This window comes from Artemia franciscana, chromosome 5 (genome assembly GCF_032884065.1).
Source record: "Artemia franciscana chromosome 5, ASM3288406v1, whole genome shotgun sequence".
Classification (NCBI taxonomy): Eukaryota; Metazoa; Arthropoda; class Branchiopoda; order Anostraca; family Artemiidae; genus Artemia; species Artemia franciscana.
Genome location: NC_088867.1, coordinates 43065463 through 43078086, shown reverse-complemented (window position 1 = coordinate 43078086; position 12624 = coordinate 43065463). Strand labels below are relative to the sequence as shown.

General features: G+C 36.9%; 1 protein-coding gene across 2 annotated transcripts in view; it reads left to right on the top strand.

Moving 5' to 3' along the window:
* Positions 1-795: 795 nt before the first annotated feature.
* The window catches only part of LOC136027451 (uncharacterized), an 81198-nt gene continuing 69369 nt past the window's right edge, over positions 796-12624 (top strand). The window contains exon 1 of one of the 2 annotated variants that reach the window (XM_065704731.1): positions 796-828. The gene's annotated coding sequence lies outside the window, so the exon portion shown is untranslated. Of the gene's footprint in view, positions 860-12624 lie in introns of both variants that reach the window. The other variant, XM_065704732.1, reaches the window with a different exon arrangement.

The following is a 12624-nucleotide window of genomic DNA, read 5'->3' as shown; positions in this document are numbered from 1 at the left end:
TGTAGAAAATAACTATTGACGCTACATCAAACCTGTCAATAACAAAAGGGAAAGAAATGTGAGGAACGACTAAACCTGCCCTATTACGAATCTTTTTTAGTGGTGCCACCAACATTTTCTGAGCACAGAGATGTAGAAAGTATCCGTACTTGGCGATGGATTGGATGCAAGAGTTGTAGAGTGGGATGATCAAGCTGAGCGATAAAAGTTTTTGAAGGTGTGAGTGATCCCCAGCTTTCTTGCACAGGTGGGTCTTACCCAATCAAACTGGGTTTTACAAGAGAGGTCTTTGGAGAAGTGGATTCCAAGGATACGAAGCTCGTTGACCTTTTTCATGAATTCTGCCACCTAGTACTGGCTTTATTTTATCAATCCCTATCCTTGATATGCAAATATATAGCGCAAATTATGGGTATTCCTGTTTCTGTTTATGGATTTTGATAACGTTGCTTTTTCGCTGTTGAATCTAAAAAAAGATTGAATTGCGGCAAAATGAAATGAGCATTTATAATTTGGGCTATATATCTGCATACCCACGGAGGGGGAGTGAATTTATGAGCTTTTAGGAATGAATAAAGCAATTATTTTTCACTTTTGAAGTTTTTATAATTTCGAATGTTTCCTTTTTAATAAAACCTAACTGTATCCTTATAATCATTATAAGTTACTAGGCTTGTCTACCTCTAACAATAATTACAGGAACGAATTTTCATTTCCATCAAAAATTTTGCTGAAGAACAATTTGTGCATTACCTGGGAATTTTGAATAGCGATTTCGAAACCCTGTATTCGTAAACTTTGCCCAAATTCAAATTTCTGACCTCATCGGTAGGTGCCTCCCATTTTGAATAGTATTTCTGTAAGCTTTGTTGTCCCTTCTAAATGCTATGATTACCACCAGGACAATTGATTGAACACATTTATGGTAAAATTCTAGTTAATTGACTTCTTGCTATCTCGGAAAGGGTTTAGGTTAGGAAAATGAAATTTTCAGGGATGGGTCTGCAGGCTAAAGTAGGCTATGTCCTGGGAAGGTATTTTGAAGTACCTACTCCTTCTCCCTCTAGAGGGCTCCGACCTTTAAAAATATGTATTTTATAAAAGTGAAACCTTGCAAAATAGATCTTCTTCTTGAATGAAGTACAACAAAATTGTTTTCAGCTTCATAACTTTGCTCCATCCTATTTTATAAGGTTTTAAAGATATGCAAATACATTTCCTAAATTAAAAAAAAAACATTGATATGACTCAAAATTCTACTCAAATAGCAGGAATTGCATTTTCAGAACTAAAGGCAGAGAAAAGACAACTAGTAGGCTAACTGAAAATTAATGTAAAATGTTGTTTGTCAAAATTTCAATAGGTATAGACCTGTCATGTAGGCAAATTTCAGGGCCTCCAGAGGGAGAAGGAGTGGAGGTGAGTACTTTAAAATACCTTCCCTGGACATACTTTAGCCGGTAGAGCCATCCCTGAAAGTTTCATTTTCCTAACCTAAACCCTGTCCAAGATAGCAAGAAGTCAATTAACTAGAATTTTACAATTTTTATTAATAAATTATCTACTTAGCCGCCAAAAAACAAAATCACTTCTTTAGTCAGAATCTCATCCTGAATCCAAGTAGCCTATAACATTTCTTTCTGTTGCAGATTCAATTTTAAGCCATTTCCTCAGAGATTACATAAATACACTGGCATTCATATTAGCCTCCTAGTTTGCTAGAAAACTTATTGAATGTATAATGTATAGCCTATTGTATTTTTCTCTATATATGAACTCCTCAGTTTTATATTAGTTTTGTAGTGGATATCCTAATCAAGGCATTTACCAACAATTGTTATTAAATTCTATCAAATTAAAAGTAACTCATTTATAAGACATATGAGAAATAGACAGGCCTAACTTTACAATCACAATTTCATCCTGAATCAGAATATATTTGCATCAGAAATGAACTATCCTACCCCTAATTTGCAAATGTATATATATACATATATATATATATATATATATATATATATATATATATATATATATATCATTCCATGTATGTTGATACTTCTGATAGTTTGCAGCTGTTTTCTTTTTTTAAACTGTTTCCAGGTTTGATTCTTCCTGTTCAGTAGTTTGCTAGTAGGAAAAGTCATTGAAGGGTAGTGTTTTTGCCTGTTACCTCCAAAATGTTCTAGTGTGAGCTTTTTCAAAATCTAGCAAAACAGCCTGGAATTTTTGCCAAGATTCTTTGAAGTCCAAAGTGACTATGGTATCCCAATCAAAGTCAGCAAGTCTCTCAGGGATATGCTTGTAATCAATAACTTGGCAAGAAAATCTTTTTTAGTCCACAAACCTGGATTATTAAGAATAACTAGGTTCAGTATATTAGATGTTTGATCATCTCTGTACTGTGTAGGTGGGTCAACAGTTTGTAACAGCAAATGTTCAGACAGGCAAATAAGAAATGGAAATTCCTGTTCTTTGGCTGAAAAACCAGAACCATCAACCAATCATACTTGGAAAGATTGAAGTCATCAAGAATCAACACATGTTGGTTGCAAGAGTCCTTGATAATATTAGCAAGATACTGTTCAGATTCAAGGCAAGAGGAAGTATTATTACCTGAAATTGTAACTTGGAGCAATTGAAGGATTTTCCATCCTGTAGCATTGCTTAGCATTTCTTCAAAAATTTGCCATGTGGATCAATTTGGAATTGTTTTGAATATTGAGTTGGTTTTATTAACTAGGGTTTATGTTCTGGTCTGGGACTCCAAAGTGTCCCATTCCAGCCTCCATTCCTTATTGCTCTACTCCTTGTCAAGTGAGACTTTGCATTCTTTGACGGTCTTACTGGATACAGTATGATTGCTCAGGGAGTTCCACTGGTCTACTACCCAGTTGGTTAGGAAGTGATAGCGTTCCCTCTTCTGAGTGTTGACCTTTATGAGCTTCTTAGAATGACCCCCTGTCCGCTGTGATGAATCAATGAAGAAGAGACCATGAATTGGATTGTTGTGAATCAATTCGTAAGTGTTAATCATGTCACCCTTTTTTCTTTGGTAAGTCATACTGCATAAGTTCAGAGTTTGCAGTCTCATTGGGTAAGGAAGATGTTGGCACCCATCTACTATCTTTGTTGCTCTCCTCTTTACTTTCTCTATCATGTCCTTGTCCACTTTGTAGAAGGGAGATGCAATTGACATGCCAGTTTCTAGCCTCATGGTGTAAATATGTTTTTGATTTTATTGCCAAAATGTAAAACTTTACATTTACTTGAATTAAATTCAAGTAGCCATTGTCTACCCCAGTCATCCAGCTTATTATGACTACAATAAACCACTCCAAGCACTATTGTAGAGTTACCAAACTGCAATCTAACCCAGACATTCTCAACCTAAACACAGCAGTGGGAAAAAGGAATCAAAGTGCTCACCTGAAGACTGCTTTTGACATATATTCTAACACTCTCCTGCAGGCACTGGCCTCAATATTAGATGTGAGTTAGTATCCTCTGATTTCAAGTGCTTGGGCTGTAAGGGACTGTCTCACATTTTTGGGACAGGTCTGGTGCTTAATTTTCCAATGTCATTTGTATGATGAGTTGCGCTTTTGGTTTTGCAGTGCAGAGATATTTTAGTAGCAAAAATTACACCAGCAGAAAGAGGTTCAGTTGATGAAGCACCAGAAGAAACTGAGCACTGAAAAATGGGAACTACTTGAAGACAACTCACTAATACATGAAATTTCATCGCCAACTGAGACAAAAAAGCTATTTACAGTTGCATCTGGTGACAATAGTCTGTCCAGATGAGAAACATTACAGCTTAGTCCACATTCATCCCCTGCTGTGGAACTGTGGTCTGCAGCAGGACTGTGTTGTTTTTTGTGACTATTTCCAAGTTCCTGATTACAAGATTTTTTTTTCACCTGATGCTGTCCTCTCTTTCAGTTGCTGAACAAGCTCTCTGTGTTTAAGGCAATCCTCCCTGAATGATTTTTCTCTTTTTAGTGTTCAACATTTGAAGTCTGCTTTCAATCTGTCCATGGTACTATTGACTAGTTCAGTTAGCATCTGGGTGATACTTGCCTGGAAGGGGAACATGGTGGCTGAAATGGCTAACGTTATGTCTGCTACACTAGAGGCATGATTTGGTGGGCTTGTAAGGCATTTAGAACAGTTCCATGTGCATTCAAGCTTACTTGTGGCCAAGCTCAATGCAGTGAATTCCTCATCATTCAATTTTAAACCAGTAGCACATGTCCATTTGCTGCAAGAGTTGCACTGCAAACATTTAGTATCTTGTCAAGGTCTGTTAGGCATTTCATACAGCAATCTGATTTAGAGGAGTTTCTCAAACGCGCTTTCTGGGTCTCTTTCTTAGTTCATCATATGTTCTAGTACTTTTTACTGATTTTGGCATAATATTATAATAAAACTCAATCTGTTTGGTCACACCACTGCAAATGCTCTTTTTTTCACAATTGGCCCTCTATCAGATTTTATATCTATATTGCTTGTGTAGTAATGTAACAATAGTCAGGCTGCACTTATTATAACTTCAAAGAAAACGGTTGAAAAACTAAACATAAACAAAGTTCATTCCAGGTGACATGGCACTTATTGCAAATAAAGTAGTTGTCTAATGAAAGATAGAATAAGATGAAAAAGGTATTGGTTTTGTTAAGCATTCTTTTCTGCATCCATTAGAGTATAACACATTGGGAAAGAAACACTCTGTCTATAGGAAATGCTGGTTAAATTTTAACTGAGTCACAACATATTAATAAAGTTTGTATCATCATCATCAACACAATTTTCAACACATCATCATATACACAATTTCGATTTTCATTTGCATATCAGGAGGGGGGGGGTAAAGAATAATAGAATTGCAGCAAAACATAAGTTGACTACACTTATTCTGCATGTCATGAATAGAGAATTGTTTTCTTGATAGTAGTTCTTGCCAAAGAGGGGATAGAACAAACTTTCTAACATATTAGCAGCTACCAGGGAATCATTTTTAGAAAGGAGTTTGACAAACTGGCAAGCCATTTTAGAGGCTTTTTAAAGTCAGTTAAAACTTTGCTGTGCCTGCCACTTTTGGGTAGCACTGAGACAAAGAAATTGCAATTTATACCATTATGGACCGTTAAAATCATATTCAAGGACCACAGGGATAACGTGGTATTTTCGAGGATTAAGAGCCTAACAATGGTTTTCCAGAGGGAGAAACACTAGTGGAACAAACACCTAAGCCCTCTCTGTTGCCAATGTGCATCAACATTCAAGACTATTCAGCATTTTCTATTTCAATTCCAAGATTTGACAAAAATCTCTGCCAAGCTTTTAAGGACCTCCAAGAAATTGGGATTCCAGGAAGATTTCAAGCTGTTGCTAGAAGCAGACCTCTGTGTCTTGAAAGAGGGATGTGTTTTCAAGAAAATGATTGACCTTTTTCAAAGTCTGACCATCTCATAAGAGATGTCTTCTGATGATAACAAAGAAGGGTTGACAAGCAAAAGAAGGGGAAAGTACTGCTGCAAGAACTGTAAAGCCTCTGCTAAGTATATAATCTTGAATTTTGGGGAAAAGATTGCATAACCTTATGCTTCCCTTATTTTACCTTTTTTGAAACACCCAAATGAGTTTATTTTCCCCTGGGAAGAATAAGAATTGCGCAGGATTATCTGAAGATCCAGAGATGGAGCAACACAGTCTAAAGTTGATTACATTATAATATCTGGGCATTGGAGAAGCTCTATCATGAGTTGTAAAGCCTCTAAAGGTGCTGACACTAGCTCCAAAAACGAGTCCGACAAAACACTTGTGATGTTTACCCTAGCCTTCACTCAAACTTGTAGCATAAAACTTGCATCTTGGTTCAAGTTGATCAGCTATTTTTTAGCCAATCAAAGTTTCAATTTAATACCTGTAGCTGTTCCTTAGATATTGTTATTGTTTCCTTTTGACAACCAGTATGCACCTAGTGTGTTTTGAATGGGTATCCATCTAAACAGCTGAGCAAGATTATGTCATTCCCATAGACATAGCCATTTGACCTTTGGACTATTGTTAACAAGATGGGTATTCAAAACTTTCATCAATTGTTTTTGGAGAAGGCTGATAAATAAGACCTAGGAGGGAAGCTGGCAGCCCTCCAACCATTTTTCAACATCCCCGTCAGCATATCTTGAAATTTTCAACTTTATATTTTCAGCTGTTCTTAAGATTTTGGAGACCTGCCTTTGAACAATGTGTCTATTTCAAATTTTGATCAAATAATTTTGGAAGGAGGGTACATAAAAAGGGCATGGGCTGGAGGCATTACAACCACTTTTCAATTCCCCCCTCACTTTTTCTTGATAGTTTCAATTCAATACCCTCAGCCATTCTTAAATGTAGCATATCCTCTTTTTTGATAAATTGGATGTACACAGTGCCTTTGATTTAGTATAACATACCCTTCAGTATTCTCTGAAGTTTTACCTTATTATTAGTATTTATTTATTTTTGACCCACACTGTACAAAGGTATAAAACATGGAGTAACACAAAGAAAAACACATAAAAATTCAATGCAATTCAAAATAGAAATCATAAGGAAACCAGCTACAGAGTAACAAATGAAAATAAACGACACTGAAACAAAACAGAAAAAACATGAAAGGAGGGGGAAAAGAAGAAAACAAAAAAAAATTCACAACTTGCAGAATCTAATAAGGCAGTAATGTAGAGAAATATGGAAACAAGCTGACTTTATTATTATTATTATTATTCAGTTTTTACTCACTCTTTGCAATACTAAAAAAGGTTGAGTAACAAAAGAAAGAAAAATAACTTACAACTGAACAAAAGCTAATAAGGCAGTGGTGCAGAGAAAATGCAGATACAAGTGGTATTTGAAAGCTTTATGCGTAGTACTCCCAATTTTACAATAATATCAGGAACAAGAAATGTGTTAATGAGATCCTGGTTTTTGTCCAAGGAGGAAGAAACAACAAGAACTTACAAAATCTAAAATAATTAATCCAGATTCTTTTTAATTCTTTTTCTTAAGAAGGAGAAAATTTCCAGAAGCAAAAAGAATTGAATGGTCACAAAAAGTTGGGTTGAGCTTGGCCAATGCAAGTTTATTATATTTACCTCTATTGGTAACAATCTTAGCATATTCTAATTGGATTTTCTTATTAATATTGGAGACTGTGCGCTGGCATAAGCTTAGTTGACTGTATTAATAAAAATACAAAGCCATCAAAGATAATCTACGAGAGGGATAGTAAAGCCACTACAACAAAGCAGAATGCTATAATTTTTGTTAAAAGAAAGAAATTTACATTATCAATATTAAGAGAAAGGCCTATATCCAAAAAAGAAGTAGCAATACAAGAAACCATGTTAGATAGACCAGATTAAGTGCAGCTTATAAGAAACAGGTCATCAGCATAGGCAAGATATGAAACATCAGAAAAACCAGAGAGATAGGTAGCTAATATCTTTGCCAGAACTCCTGAAATATATAATTTAAATAGGGTCAGAGATAAAACTCTACCTTGCCTTAAACCTCTTTTCACTTTAATAATAGTAGCTAGCACTGATTTGAGCTGAAGGAAAGAATTAAAGTACCAGTAAAGAAGAAGTATTATCTTCTATATATATATATAAAAATAAGTTGTCTGTTGACTGACGTCATGTTTGTGTGTCGACTGACGTCATTATAAGGATTGAGCTGTATGTCGTCATGAAGTTGTTTGTCGACTGACGTCATGTTTGTCAACTGATGAAATTACAGACCGGGACACAAATGACGATCGGGACTCCGGGACACATGGAATATAAATGACGACCAGGACACTCAAAGAGAAATTACAGACTGGGACACTGGGACACAAATCACGACCGGGACACAGGGAATATAAATGACGACCGGGACACTGAAAGAGAAATTACAGACTGGGACACCAGGACACAAATGACGAACCGGGACACAGGGACACAACTACAACAGGGACGCCGGGGGCACAAGGGGGATATATGAATGACGACCGGGACACAGGGAATGTTCGAAGAGAAATTACAGACCGGGACACAAATGACGACCAGGACACTCAAAGAGAAATTACAGACTGGGACACCAGGACACAAATGACGACCAGGACACAGGGAATATAAATGACGACCGGGACACAGGGACACAACTGCAACGGGGACGCCGGGGGGCACAGGGGGATATATAAATGGGGATATATAAATGACGACGGGGCCACAGGGAATATTCGATTGGCAATCACCATCAACAAAGCTCAAGGGCAATCATTAGAATAATGAGGTATAGATCTGAAAACGGATTGTTTTTCCCATGGACAATTATATGTTGCATGTTCAAGAGTCAGTAAACCTGACAATCTATTTATATGCACAGACAATGGGACAGCAAAGAATGTTGTATATTCGCAAGTTTTACGTAGTTAAAAAGATATATATATATCTATCTATATTCACAGGTGGGACACAGGGACACAACTACAATGGCGCGTAACGACTTACGCACGCGGGGGGGCTTGTTGAGACGCGAAGCGCCCCCACCAACTAGGTGTTGGGGTGGCGCAAAGGGCCACCCCAACAGCTAGTAACCTATAGATTGACACCCAACCATGAAGAGCAGAAAAAAGGTGACTATGACATACACTATCGAAAACTTTTGATAGAACTAAAGCACAAAGATAGATACTCTTTCCCTTAGAAGAGATTTCAAGGAGCCTTATCTGGGCCAAAATCCAAACTGGTCATCTCCCTCAAGCACATTATTAGTTGTCACAAAAGGTAGAAATACATGCTCAAGAACTTTACTAAAAGTGCAAGAGATAGTAACAGGTTGATAAGAAGAGCAATTTAAAGGAGATTTCCCCCTCTTTAAAATTGAAGAAACAGTACCGCACAAAAAACTCTCTGATACACTAGAATTACAAAGACACATCTGGAAAAGTAGGTGTATATGGTCAGTAAGGTGGATGCAACCTAATAAAAGGTGAAATCTAGATATACCATCATTATTCACATTATCTGATTTAAGTTTCTTAATTGCTTCAACTACAGACAAAAGAGAAATGGGAATACAAAGGCATTGAAATAGGGTTGTACTAAAAATTGGCTGAAAGAGAACAAGTATACAAAGAATGCACACGGTAATTAACATTAGAAAAAATAGACGAAGAATGATCATGTCAAGCAGATGGGGGAAGACAATCACTGCTTGGCATATCACTTCTAATCAACTCAGAATTAGTAACTTTTTGCCAATCTCTCTTTGACACAGGAAAATCCATGCCACAATAGCACATTGACTTAAGGTAATTCTTGTATTCACTGTGCATCTTATGCTTAAGGTCAGTTGCAACTTCACAATATGGTCTATCACAGTTGTTCCATACGTTTAACCATAGCTTTGCTTTATTTTTTAAAGTTTTTAAATTAGGATCTACAGACCAAATAGGTTTTTGCATACCACATCTAACATGTTGCAATGGCAGAGCAATTGCCTCAGCTTCTTTTAGACATTTAATTATTTGAATATAATAGCAATCAAGGTCCTTTTTGCAATTCACTGATACAGACCAGATAATAGGGAACTTTTGTGGCAGATAACAGGTTTGTTATGCCTTTTGAAGACCAAAATACTTCACAAATATGTGTAAGGTTCATACTAAGCATTAGAGTCAATGAAATAGGGAGCTGGTATAAATCTTGTTCTTCAGTGTGCACAGACACTATTTTGATGTGGTAGTTTGATGTAGTATATTGATGTAGTAGTACTAGGTGATCAAATAATCTGATCAGTATTGCTGTCACTGCTTGAATTGTGAATGTAAGAAAATGGATGAGTCTTGGACATAGTACAATAAGGAGGAAGTCAATCGAACAACAAATCACTTTTCACTGACGAATGATTTATATCTGTATTAAGGTCACCAACAATCATATAATTTAGAGAAATGGAAAGAAGGTTTCCTCTAAAAACTTCAATGTGTTACATGCTTTGGCATATCTAGTCTTTGATCTGGCAGAACAATCATCATAAGACAGATAAGAATGTATGAAGACTGTAGTGCCCATACAAACAACCCAAAAAAACTCATTTGAGTAGAAAGACACCAGAGCAGCCAAATTTGCATTGCACTTAAAATTGTTTGTGATCACAATCATTTGTTTGTGATTATTTGTCATTTTGTATATTTTTGCAAGTGAATTAAAAAAATTCTGGCATGAATTCTGCTTCTCCTTCCTATTTACCCTGCATAGAACCATTTACTTTATAGAATTTATATTTTCCTGGGATTCTTTGTGATTCTTGCTGTTGATTCTCTTCTAACCAAAGAGTTTTTTGCGAGTCATTTTTGTCTACGACCTGGTGGGATCCTTGTTGTATTGTTGCTTGTCTTCTAGCTGCAGATTTTATTGTCCATTATTTGTATTTGTGATTTGTTGTGATGCTTGCCATCGCATGTCTTCGATCCATAGATTGCTTTTTGCTTTGTTTTTGGTCATTGTTCTCAGACATTTTTTCCATGCCTCAGCTGCTTGTATTTATTCATCATCTGGTACAATTTTGCATGGAGTCATTGTAGTTTATTTGTCTTCTAACTGTTGATTTGCTTTTGGAATATTGTCATTGCAATTCAGTGTGATTCTCGTTTTTGCTTTTTCCATGCCTTTTGCTTCAACCTTTCAGTCATTCTTCATATTGCATAATTTTGCCTAGATACCAAAAGTTTACTTTTGCCTCAGCCATTTGGAGTTGTTCGTCATCTTATGAAAAATCGCATTTTTCATAGATATTGAATACAAGATGATCACCCCTGGGGAAAAATGATGTAACTTATGCTGTTTGAATGCACGTAATTGTGATGCCTTTGATGAAAAATATTTTCCCAAATTAAGTCTCTTTATGAATTTTTCAAAGTCGTGACCTATTTAGATCGTTTTGTCAGGCCAGAAAGTGCTTGTGTGCCAGTTTTAGGGGAAAAAAAGTATGGAGCCGTCTACATGAAACTAATCCTGTGAAAACATCTGTTTCTACCTGTTCATCCCCTATCCTGCTTTCTTAGGCACTTCCCTCATTGTGTTAAAGAGTGATCGGATCTTAATGAAACTTGATGTTTGGAAGGATATCGCGTCTTAGAGCTTTCATTTTAAACCCCGACTGGTTCCAGTGACATTTGGGGTAGTTGGGGGGGCCTAAAATCTTGGAAAACGCTTGGAGTGGAGGGATCGGGATGAAACTTTGTGGGAAAAGTAATCACAAGTTCTAGATACGCTATTGACATAACAGGAACGGATCCACTCTCTTTGGGGGAGAGGGGGCTAATTCTGAAAAATTTGAAAACATGAGGTATTTTGACTTACAAAGGAGTGATTGGATGCTAATGAAATTTAATGTTTGGAAGGATATTGTGTCTCAGAGCTCGTATTTCAAATCCTGGCCGAATCCGGTGACATTGGGGGGGAGTTCGGAGGAACTAAGGTCTTGGAAAACGCTTAGAGTGGAGGGATTGGGATGAAACTTGGTGGGAAAAATAAGCACAAGTCCTAGATATATGATTGACATAACCGTAACGGATCCGCTCTCTTTGGTGGAATTGGGGTGGGACGGTTAATTCTAAAAAATTAGAAAAAATGAGGTATTTTTAGCTTACGAAGGAGTGATTAATCTTAATGAAATTTCATATTTAGAATGAGTTCGTAACTCAGGTGTCTTATTTTAAATCCCCAACAGATCCAGTGTCATTGGGGCGGGGGGAAATCTTGGAAAACGCTTATAACGGAGAGATCAGAATGAAACTTGGTGGGAAGAATAAGCACAAGTTCAAGATACGTGACTGCCATAACCAGGCCGGATCCGCTCTTTGGTGGATTTGGAAGGGGGAGTAATTCGGAAAAATTAGAAAAGATGAGGTATTTGTAACTTACGAATGGGTGATCAGATCTTAATGAAATTTGATATTTAGAAGGATCTTGTGCTTTAGAACTCTCATTTCAAATCACGACCAGATCCGGTGACATTTGGGGGAGTTGGAGGGGGAAACCGGAATTCCGAGAAAACGTGAAAATCGAGGTATCTAACGAATGGGTGATCGAATCTTAAAGAAACTTGATCTATAGAAGAATCTTTTGTCTCAGATGCTCCATTCTCAATTCGAATCGAATCCGGGGACATAGAGAATCGGAGGGGGGAAACAGAAATATTGGAAAACGCTAAGAGTGGAGAGATTGGGATGAAACTTGATGGGAAGAATAAGCACAAGTTATAGATTCGTGATTGAAGTAACTGGAACGGATCCGTTCTCTTTGGGGGAGCTGGGGGTTGTTAATTTGTAAAAATTAGAAAATTGAGGTATTTTTAACTTAAGAATGGTTGACTGGATCTTATAGAAATTTGATATTTAGAAGGAACTTATGTCTCCGAGCTCTTATTTCAAATCCCGACCAGAACTGTTGACATTGGGGGAGTTGGAGGGGGAGACCGGAAATCTTTGAAAACGCTTATAAATGTCGAAGATATGTGATTAACGTAACCGGACTGGATCCACTCTCTTTGGGGGAGTTGGGGGTGGGGTTCAGTGCTTTGGCA